Below are 12,500 nucleotides of genomic sequence, written 5' to 3' on the forward strand. Positions count from 1 at the left end.
TAGTGTAGTGGTGATCACACCCAACCGGTAATCAGGGGGACGTGGGTTCAAATCCCGCTCAGGGCATAAAAAGTTTTTCTCCCAATGAAAAATGTCTTTCAGGGGTTGTCCGTCCTTGGTCATTTCAAACTTCGTTAATTAATCACATTTCGCCCAGGCTTGGACTGTGAATCCATTTGTGATCCTCCTGGGGGGCAGTGATGCGCTGTTGGCTCGAGAGACCTTCTTAACTTGTATATATATATGTATTTATGCTTTTCGTCTTCAGGAGGAAAACGGTTTGGAAAATGTTGCCCCTATGTTATAAACACGTAATGGCAATGAGTTATCGCAAATTTAGGGAGAACTATTACTAGCTTGCGTTCTCAGGAGTTTGTTTAAAGCACCAAAAGGTAATTTGTTGGAGCCCATCTTGTTTCAAGTTTCTTGTTTGCATTGCCGTATTTTGCCGATTTCCAATGAAAAGCCCTGTTGAAGGGAGTCTCAATAAAGTATTTATGTATGTAAATACATCAAAATTTGAATGATCTCAGTCGTTTTCAGAGATAAAATGGAATAAAGTACACAAGTAAAACTCTTTCTTGACCTTAAAGAGTGACAAAGTTGCGTGATTCCTATTCGCTGGCTGTTTGACAGTTGACTCAAAAATGGTTTTTTTTTCCTTTTCCATTCGCTCGCTGTGGGTGTGCTTGCTTTCTTTTAAAACTCATACGATTCAAGGAAACTTCATTGACAAACTAGTGGAGAATTCCAAAGCAAATTTCACTCGAAAAACCGATATCACACTATTCGCTTAGTGATTCATGTGATATCGGTTTTTCGTGTGAAATTTACCAAGGAATTCACTAGTTAGCCAATGAATGTTTCTTTAGAAGAAAGCAAAAACAAAAAGATTTAATTACGCAGTAACTGGAAACACCAAAACGCGGACAATTCGAAAATGTTCTATTTTCACTGACCTTACTGGCAATAAGAGTAAATAACCAGGGAGCTCCGCTTTTAGGCTTGGTTACATCTATATATTAGCGGAAACTCAGGCGCGCGAAGTGCGCAAGCGAAGTAAATTTTTTTGGGAAATCTATCCATACGAGAAATTTTGGTTATGACGCCACGTACGTCCGCCAGTACAGACTGTGGGGTTGGGAAGGCAGGAGAGCCTCTGTGGACGGTAGTGTTCGGGCAATTTTCCTTTGCAAGAAATCGCGTGGTAGCGTTGCATGTAGCAAACCGCGTTTTTCTGGCGGGAAATCACGTTATTGACAAGCAAAGGGATAAAGAGCAGGAAAGTTGAAGAAAAGGGAAAATGCATGAGACAAGAGGAGACAAAATTTGAGAAATTTAGGCAAAGAGAGCCTCGAGAGAAGCCGAGGAAGGAGAAGAAGAGAAAATTTCATTGAAATCACCGTAAAGCTGAGAGAAATAGAGCAAGAGACAAACCACTCAGTTACAACGGTTAGCCTTAAGGTAAAGTTTTCCTTCTTAACATATGCCTCGCTGCATCACATATTTTGTAAAACTCAATGAAAAACAAAGAAGGCCTGAAAACGTTTGCAATTCCGTGTTGACAGAGGTTCTTACATATTTCAACCATCACATTTATAAGCTTTTTGTGCGAAATGGATGTCCAGTCGTGAGCTGTGTAATGTATGCACATAGTTTATCGGTTTTGCGCCTTTATTAATTTATGCTGGCTTAGCAAACAGGCTGTGACAGATACGTGCAGGAGAACGCCATTTTAGTTTTAAGCGATAATCTTGTAACTTTCAGCGTGATATTAAAGGCCACCAGTCAAGATTTTACATGGTGTCAGAAGCGAGATAAACCCTCGAATATGGATTTTAATAGCTGGAGTGCAATGTCCTCAAAGAGATTGGGAGGCTTAAAACTTACCGGAAAGGTGGAAGCGTTTTCGGCAACACGTGGAATTGATGTTCAGTGGCCCGCTCTCCAGTAAGAAAGAGGGGGTGCGGTGAGAAAGAATGAGATATCGTCAATACGCGGTCAGGCATCAGCGAAGAGGATAAGAAGAAACTCACGACTTACTTTGAACGATTTGAAGCACACGCGGAACCCAAAACAAACCTAGCATTTTGTCGATATAAGTTCCAAAACCGCTTTCAAAGCGAAGTGGAAACAGTGGAGCAGTTCGTAACGGATCTGAAACTTTTAGCCAGGGATTGTGCGTTCAAAGAGCCAGACGAAATGATAAGGGACAGGATTGTGTTTGGCACAAATTCTCACAAAATTGGCGAAAGGCTGATAAACCAGGGCAAAGATAAGCCTCGATAAGGCTGTCGAAATTGCAGGAACATACGAACTATCGAGAGCATAGTTAAAATCAGTGGAGCCACACAGCACTGAGGCAGCCCATTCCATAGGTAACAGCCAGCCATACCAAAAGAGATTTTCGAGTACTCCTTCCAAGGAAAGAGCACAGTCATGTGGCAAATGTGGAAATTTTCATGCAAGAGCGGCTTGTCCTGTTATAGGGAAAACATGTCGTAAATGTGGAAAGGCAAATATTTTCGCCAGAATGTGCAAGACGGGTAGCAAAGGGATACACGAAGTAAGTGAGACTAGCCTTCAAACAGGTGACAGTTTGTTTGTTGAAACCATCTATGGAGACTCAGATCCTCAAACCAAGTCTAGGTAGGCCAGTACAATGAAGCAGTAAGTTTCAGGCTTGATACGAGTGCACAAGTGAATGTGTTTCCTCTAGATCCATTCCTTAAACTAAAGTGTGACAATCTAGAGGAAACTACACACGAAGTGTGTGGATATGGGGGTAAACCTCTCAAGGTTGAAGGGAAGTGCACGTTATCTTGTCAGTACAAAGAAAGAAAAGAAATGCTTGAATTCTATGTGGTATCCACACAAGTACCACCAGTCTTAGGGTTAACATCGTGCCTCTCCTTAAAGCTGATCAAGTTCATATTATCTGTGGAAAAAATACAGAACCCCGAGCAGAACCAAAGATACTTTCAGGAGAACGCCATTTTAGTATTAAGCGATAATGTTATAACTTTCAGCGTGATATTAAAGGCCACAAGTCAGGATTTTACAAGCTGCTTTGTTTGACTGTAAAACTGCAGTCGAGTAAGCGAATTTACTACGTTTTAGGTTGACTTTTAAATTAGCAAGGTTTTTGCTGTTGTTCTAAACTGGAGAGAGAGATGGAGTAAAGATTGACATTCAATCGGAAAATGTTGTGAAAGAGCTTACTGTGCATTTAATTTCAGTTTTAGTTGTTGAGCACTAGAGCACTAATTGGGGACACTAATGAAATTAACTCAAATTAAATCAAATATTGGTTTCCGTGGAGAGTACCCGGAGAAAAGCCTCTCGGAGCAGGGAAGAGAACCAACAAACTCAACCCACACATGACGCCAAGTCTGGGAATCAAGCCCGGGCCACATTGGTGGGAGGCGAGTGCTCTCACCTGACTATGCCATCCTCGACTATTTCTATCCCCAAATGTCTATCTCCATCCTGGACTATTTCTATCTCCAAATCCTTGTACTTAGGCAGTTTCTCTGGCCACGTCAATAAGGGTACATTTGTTTTAAATGGTACAGTTTGCGTCCTATTTAAAGCGCGTCTTAGCTTAAAAGCGTCTTATTTTCTCCCGTATAAATGGCCCTAATGTCTGAGCGGTTTCCTGTTACATTTCTATCTGTCTGGATGGGCATATCACACAGGATAGTGATATCATCTTTTTCTGCTACTGTTTTTGGATCGTGTTCATACCACTTATCTACAGTGTCCACCCTGTATTCCCTCCAGATATTCCAATGTAGGTGGGTTGCAACCTTATTGTTCCGATGAATATATTCTTTTTTTGCCAGTTCTGGACAGCCCAATGGAATGTGATACGTGGTTTCTTCGGATTTATCACAAAGGCGACAATGAGGGTCGATTTCGAATTCCATCTTTTATAATATGATTCTGGTATACTCGGGTAAGGTCCTTGGTCTTGCGCCGATGTAATTCAGTAGTCCCTCTGTTTCTGTTTTAAGTACACTTGATTTGAGACACTGGTTTTTCAACTTCATGTCAACATCGCCTTCTCGTATTTGTAAGGGGTATCTACCGTGCATTGCTTTTTCTTGCCCTCTTTTCTGCAGTTGTTGATGGCCCTGGCGTTTTGCGGTTGCGCAGATTTTCTTTATCTGCAGAACTGCCGCTTTAGTATCTCTAGCAAGAGTATCTTCAAGGTCCACTTCTTGTCTGTATTTTTCAGCCTCTCATGGGACAGAATATAGCTGTTTCCTTTTTTCATGTCGTTCGACCAGCTGAAGGAGGTCAGTTCTAGTTAGATAGGTTCTCGTCCGCCAACTGCTCCTGGAATAAGTAGTTTGTTTTCGGGTTTTAGTATCTAATTTACTGATCTCAGATCATTTCCAGTCAATTACATTAAAGCTGTATGTGATCACTGATATTGCTAAGGTGTTTATAGCTTCAATCCGGTTGGTAGCGTTGAGTTCAATTTTCAATATCAATCTAGTTCTTCTGTAGTATTCTTTCCTGAACTTCCCTTTCATGGCTGCATGCTGAATGCCATTGCCCTAATTTACTGTAAGATGCCTCTTGCTCTAGATCTAGATTTCCTCTTTTTTAAGCTGACCTCTCTTAAAGGTTGCTTTTGCACTTTTTTCTGGGCCCAACTCCATTGCTATGCCGTCGCTGAAGGTTTATGCAATGGTAAGGAGATCTGTCTGTTGGTCTTCGTTTTTAGCAAAGGTTTTCATCACGTCCATATAAAACAAATGGTTTACTTAGTCATCCAGATTTCATATCCATACGTACTCTCGTTTAGCAATAAGCTAAGAGGAGCAAGTGCAATGCCGAAGAATAGAGGTGATAAGAATCTTCCTGGAAAATGCCACACTTAATTTGGATTGGCCTGGATGTCATAGTTCCACTGGAATGGTGTAGGAACAAAGTTCTTTCCTACGATTTCACACTTTCAGAGATGGTTTTTCGGCACATTGTAGGCATTTCTAGTGTCTTCTTAATCCACGAGTGGGCACTTTTCGAACTCTTTTCTGTAACGCTACTCCGCCTTGCCGAACTAGTTTTAACGCTTAACTGTTTTTCATTCGCCGGCAGCTATTACAAACAAATTAATGGTGTAGCGATGGGCACACGAATGGGACCTAGCTATGCCAATCATTTTGTAGGATATGTTGAACACCAATTTTTTTAATCAGTACAACGGCCCCAAACCTGAACTCTACGGCCGCTATATTGACGACTGCGTCGGCGCTATTTCATCCAGCAGAGAAAAACTCGACCAATTTATAATCTCCGTTAATTCCTTTCATCCAGCTCTTAGATATACCTGGAAAATTTGGAAAACTTTATTGTCTTTACTAGATATCAAAGTTTATCAGTGGCAACGGTTGATGTACCAGTGTGCACTACAAACCTACAGATTCTTACTGTTATTTGTTGTATTCATCATCACATCCATCACATGTCAAGAACTCCATTCCTTATCTCAATTTCTTTGACCTCGACGTCTGTGCAGTGATGACTCCGACTTTTCCAGAAAATCAGAGGAGATGTTCACGTTTTTCGAAAAACGTGGCTATCCTGTCTCAGTGGTCAAAGCGGGCCATCATCGTGCCCAACAATTTGATCGACAGTCAGCACTACAAACGTCACAAAAGGATAAGAATGACAGAATTCCATTGACCCTCACATTCCATCCTCATAATCACGCAGACAAAAGTATCATTATTAATAAGTTTAAACTACTCCAAAATGATCCCGAGACTGGTAGAATCTTTTAGCAACCTCCACTATTTCATTCATACGCGACAAAAACGTAGGCAACGTTTTTGTTAAAAGCGCGCTCAAAACTAACGAGCAACCCGGCACTTTCAAATGCCTGCGCTCACGGTGCAAAACTTGTCCTTTCACTCTTAACACTAGCAAAATATCGGGACCTAAGTGATCTGGTAAGATCACCGATCCTTTCACATGTACCTCCGCAAATGTCATTTATTGCATAACCTGTACGTTATGAAACAAATTATACATTGGCGAGACAGTTAGACGTCTAGGCGACCGTTGCCGCGAACGACATCGCGATGTTGAAAAGAATGAAAAAGATGCATCTAAGCCAGTCGCTCGTCATTTTAATCTCCCTTGCCAGTTCAAACAACACATGGCTATCGGCGGCTTTTCCCTACATCTAGGTACGACGGAAAGCCGCAACAATCTGTAACAAAAATTTATCTGCCAAATCGGCACCCTTTATACCCACGGTAATAATAAACGCTTTTCATTTAACTAGTGTATTCCTGTTTTTCACGTTTCCATGTTACCACCAATAGCGTAACGCCTACTCTACTATAAAAACTACACACAAGCCTTAATTCCTCGATTCGCTCTGACGAAGGGCTAACGCTCGAACGTCAGCTTTTAGAATCCCCGTACGATGGTCAGTTTACATTACATCATTACTCTTTTGATAAAACCAAATCTTTGAATGCTGTTGAGAGGCTTTTTTCTTAGATTGGGCGTTACCATCCTGGTGGGTGCAGGGATGGCGCAATGGTGAGAGCACTCGCCTCCCAACAATGTGGCTCGGGTTCGATTGCCAGACTCGGCGTCATATGTGGGTTGAGTTTGTTGGCTCTCTATTTTGCACTGAGAGGTTTTTCTCCAGGTACTCCGGCTTTCTCCTCTCCTCAAAAACCAACATTTGACTTTGTTCTAATTGTTGATTTCAGTTTACAGTGTCCCCAATTAATGCTCCAGCGCTAGAACTACTAGACACTTAAATAAAGTTCCTTTCTTTTTCCTTCCTTAAGCAGTGTTGGTCTTTACAACCATAGATTCGGCGTCTACAGCCTTTCTGTTCATCTGGCAATAAGGAATGTATATGTACTTTCCGCTAAGATGGATGTCAAGATCTTAAACATTGTTGGTAGGTAGGTGATGGGCCGGTAGTTAGGGTTAGGGTTTAGGTAGTAAGTAGGTAACTCCCTTAGTTAGCCATGCAAGGCAACTGTGTGGGGTTTTCACAGCTTCGTTGTATCCCTTAGCAAGATCTTCATGGGGAGCATCATCCAAAAGTTGGTAACTCTATCTATTCCTGGGGATTTCCAATTATTTGATTTCTTCATGGCTAAAGTAATTTCGTCAAGGGTGATATCTTCCCAGTTTTGGCTTTTCAGGTGCTTATATGCATGTACCTATTGCTAGATCCAGGTTGCGTCCTCATTGTGAGCTTTGTCTTTCTCCCGGATTTTTCTCCAGAATTCCCCAACCTCCGCAATAGGTTGAGGCTCGTTCAACTTGAAGGTTTTCCTCCCTAGCTCACGGTAGAAGGTCCTCATACTTTCTTTGAAAATTTTTTTTCTGCCTGAAGAAGGCACTCCTTTTTTCAAATTGCCTGAGCCTTTGTGCCTTAGCTTGGACCTTCTGTTTGAGTATTTCTTTAGCTATCTGTAAATCTTGTTGATGTTTCGCTTGCGTCGTAGTTTTTTTTCCTTTCCCAATCTTTTCCTACGGATCTTTCATAATTTCGCTAAGAATGGAGAGATCTTTTCTTAAACCGTGATAGTTGTTGCAGTTGCGTATTTTAGTTGTTAATTTTATCCAAATTGAGGGATCGCTCAATTTAACAATTTAAGTAAATCAATTTGATAGAAAAGAAAAGAGCAGGTGATGATTGACCTAAGGAAAACGATGGCGTCAAAAAAAAAAACATCAATGGAAGGCATTAAACTGAAATTTAACTTTTCAACCATCATTTTTGCAACTTGTTCCAAAATGGTACTTTTTCATTGGATGCCACAAAACTACACCTGGAAGCCTACGATCCAAAAGGCCGGCAAACCTCCTTATTCGTGGCGAAAGGCTGCAACTAATCAAGGAAATTGAATAAGCTATCTTTGTTGAATTTCCAGAGATGAAACCGTATCAAGAAGACAAATATCAGATTATTATTCAACACATTGTGACAATGTCCAAATATGGTCACAGTGCCCTCAATATTGGCCATGCGTACTCAACGTATATCCTGCGATATACGTAATTTTTTGTGTCGCGGAGAAAAATATGGTAGTTTTTCCAGCTTTTTTTTTTTCAATAAACTTAGAAAATTGTGCTTTTTCATCAATGTGAATAATAAAACAATTATCCTGCTCAATCTTGCGGAATATTGGCTGATTTTAGCAAACTCGGCCTACGGCCTCGTCGCCTAAGTATCAGGCGATATTCCGAGCGATTTCGCAGGATAATTGTTAAATATAAAACTCACCCACTGTTTTTTTTTTCTTTTTTTTTTTGTTGTATTTTATTGATTTTCACTTGATTTGAATTTACTCATAAAATACAATTGAATACAATTAAGGGCTGATTTAAAATTACTTACAAAATTACAATCAAATACAAATTACAATACAAATTGAAGGCTGTGTATAAAAAATAAATTACAGGGGTTTTTCACTAACTCACCCACTGGTTTTCAACCACGTTATGTTCAGTGTTTAGAAGCGACAAATGATCTGCATTAGAAACCTTGAAACCAATTCTTGCGAAGATACATATTTCCATTTTTTCCCGGAACTGGTTGAGCAATATAATTGAGAAACACATAAGTCTAGGAAACTAGTAATTTGATTCGCTAGCGAAGCAAGAGAGTTATCTTGTAAGAGACCTTTTCGGCTTGTACATTTTCAATTGTTTTCCCAATACAAAGCATGTGATAATACTCAGGAGGCTTGGTCCTTTGTTTTGTTCATTAAAAAGACTGCATGCAGGCATATTCATGCTTGCATACCCTCATTTTAATGAACAAAACAAAAGACCAAACCTCCCGAGTATTTTCACATGATCTGTATTGGGAAAACAAAATGTGCAAGCCGAAAAGGTCTATTGTATGCTTAACAAGTGATATTGCTCTCTGAAGCAGGTTAAGATGTCACGTTCACATATCGGAGAAAAACAATGAGTCCAAAAAACACTAAACTCTACAGAACTACTTTACGGCCATCAGGAACAAAGTCATTTAGCATTGCCTACCCAAATTTAAATTAAACTTTGAATTCCATTTTGCACCGAAAAAAAAAACAGATGCAGCTTCATTCTGGAACATATGCAATTCGCCGTCCAGGAAAAAAAAAAACAAAGAAACAAACAGAAAATGTCTACTACAGAGGTAGAATTGACAAGAACAGTCGAAGAAAACCAATAAACCGTCTCAGAAAACTGACATTTATTTATTTATTATTTTTTTTTTTTACATAATTAGTGAAGCATTCGTTTAACGGTCTCCAAATATAGTAAACTAAAAAGTTAAAAAAACACTACGAACACCAACGATACCTGAGAGAATTATAAAGGCACAGCTATCCAACCTTCACAAAACTATCAAAGAAGAACTAGCTCACTCTCAAGCATTTAATCGAAATTTGTGGAAAGCGAAAAGAAGAGGACAAGCCCGGTAATCTACAAACTTTAAACGATTTAAGGAGGCGGTAATTTCTCGAGGCACCACTGTTTTGAATCGATAATTACATCATTTCGAGTGCAATTTAATTAGAACAAATACGGGTAATTAAAATTTTTCAATCAAGAAGAAAAGTACACGAGCTCGCAGGGCTGGTGCAATTTGCACTCTGAAAAACTTTTGGAGTGCTCATTTATCCCAGCATGAAATTGCACGAGAAAAAGCATGTGATTACTTATAATAATCTTAATAATGCACACATTTTTATTGGTTCTCATCTATGATATATTAGAGGACAAACATACAGCCGACGTCTTCATCAAAAACCTTTAATTCTTTAATATACAAAACAAAGAGATTCTAACTTGCTGTGCGTATGTTCAGTAATAGATCATAGAAGACGCTAAAATCATGAAAATGTGGTAAGAACATCAGTGACAGACTCGGTTCGTCTATCGCCTCGCGTGTGCCACTTTTTTTTTCCTGTTCTTAATTTGACGTCATCTGTAATCTATTACTGAACAGGCGCACGGCAACATGGAATCTGTTTGTTTAAAATTAATAACATACAACAAAAATTCGAGATATCTTATCGTAATTAAGCAGACAAAATTGCGTCATCCAGGGATCGCATTTAATTGGCAATCTATGTTTTTCTTGATCATTGATGAATCAGAATGGATGATTTGTTACCATTTTTGCAATGAATACTGTGCTTTGGTACCTGAAGACTGCGTTTCTCTTAGCCAATCAGAATGGACACCTTTTCTCGTTTATATGGTTATTCTTGCAACGAAGTAATTCCTAAATAAAGCGAATGATGTTTTGAGCCGCAGATCAAAAATTCTAAGGGGTGATTGTAATTGGCCATTTTATACGTCAATTGTTTTTCTTCATTGAAGTGTACTACGCTTTTGGGAGCAAAATTAAATGAAGCCGACGAGTTGAATTTAGCAATATATGGTTAGATTAATTTGTCAGTGACCTTGTGATTATAACTTGTCAAGTAGCTTGCCATCTCTTAAGGTATATGAGTCGACAAAAACTGATTTAAGGTTTCAGAAAATAACTCCAATTCTCATTTCAAAAAAGGCTTCTATCGCTTCTGCTTATGAAATTTAACGCAAAGTTCACTAGTCAGGCAACCATTTATGTTTACTAAACCAATGTTGATACGAGACGTAATTAACCTAGACGCATTGATCATAAAACAATCCTTCATTCCAATGATCACTTAGTTTCTTTTATTGATTTTAAGATTTTAGAAGCACAGCAGCTTGCTTCAATGTGAACAAAAAATACTTTCCACAATCTTGCGATTCCAATTTTCCCAATTTACACTTGTTCTCACCCGCTGTTCTCATCGCAGCGTTTTCTACACTTATGGTGATATATTTTTCAAAAGTCCCTTTTTTCAGTTTTTGGCCGTTTTTATACTAGAGAAGCATAATGCGTCTTGACGACGTTAGGCGATTCATTTTAATGTCTTTTAGTTCGTCGTTCAATTCGTCCCTTCTGAAGACAGGCACAATACACAATATGCGTCATGACGAAGTGAATCGTTTAGTGCGCCTTCATAGACGCGCTAAAAGATTAACATCGTCCAGAGGCATAATGAGTTCCGTGCCATGATATGCACTGCTGTGTCGTCGCTTGAAAATGCATACTTATTGACTCGTTTTAGCCTGCAATTCTCATTAAGCAAAATTTGCAATAACACGGAAACGATGAAGGACGAAAATCTTAATTTGTGCAATTTTTTTGGACAATGGTATACGATGATTGCAGGCGATTTAAACTAAACTTAAAAGTAAAAAGGCGAGCAAATCAAGCAAAAGTGGAAACATCACCGTGTCCTTAACTGCGAAGATCTTCTATCCTGAAAAGACTCTTATGAAGGTCCTATATCATGGAAAGTGTTTTTTCTGCATAAGGTATGACATGGGCATGATTGGTGGCGCGGGTATATTAATATTCCTTATTGGCTTAATCACAGGTAACCCAGGCTCACTGTGTGTAGGTGAATATAGAGAACATATGAGGCGAAGTTTAGGTCTGAAAATTTGCTAGAAAATGGAAATAAAAATCGATAAAACTCACCATGTGGTGAGCTGTTGTTGTCTTTAATACGTACACGAAGTTTTGGGAAAAATGGTCCCCGTTCACCTTCCTTCATAGTATAGTGACAAGGTAGGAGACGGAAGCCAGCTTATGGACTCCGATCGACCCAAAACAAGCACGATTTTTTTCGCGAAAATCGAATCCAGTCGCTAAATAAACACGCCAGGCTCGTGGAACATGAATTTCTTTAAACCATGAATCCACTGAAGCATCTCCAGGTAGCAACGCGAAGCCACCAGACTCCGTAAAACTTGTAACTTAACCTGCTAAAATGGCGGCCAGAAAGCGTTGTATTCCCATCTATGCAGAGCACAACGAAGTAAGAGCAAATCGGATAGACGCGCGTCTTGTCAGCCACGAGAGGAAAGAAGTTTACACAATTGAAATGAGCTGCCCATGGATTGAGAGTAGAGCCAAGAAAGATGAGGAAAAGACGCTCAAGTATGGTCCCATGATGTGGGAGCTGAAGCAGAGATACAATGGTTACAGGGTTGAACAGTACAACATAATAATTGACGTATTGGGTGGTTATTCTAAACACCTAGAGAAGTCGGTGAGGAAGCTAATAGGAGCGAGAGCGCGGAGTGTACTTGAGCGGATGCAGAAGTCGGTCATCTCAAACACTTTGAACATTGCCAGAACATTTAAGATAAATACTTAGTTAGGGCGATAAGGACACTAGACTTCAGGTTTTCTTTTTTCTTCTGAAATCCAGAAACACAAGGGTTGTCGCAAAACCTGTATTTTAATTATTTTCTACGCAGTTTTTATTGTGGATAAGAGTTTGATATGATTCTAAATAGGCTTTTAGAAGAGATAACCAAATTATGATGGCCTCGTGTAGGTTTATAAGAGATAATGAGAGTATAAGACTGAGTAATTTTCTAAATAGGCTTTTAGTAGAGATAATGAT

This window comes from Montipora foliosa, chromosome 8, assembly GCF_036669935.1.
Source record: "Montipora foliosa isolate CH-2021 chromosome 8, ASM3666993v2, whole genome shotgun sequence".
In the NCBI taxonomy this organism is placed as follows: domain Eukaryota; kingdom Metazoa; phylum Cnidaria; class Anthozoa; order Scleractinia; family Acroporidae; genus Montipora; species Montipora foliosa.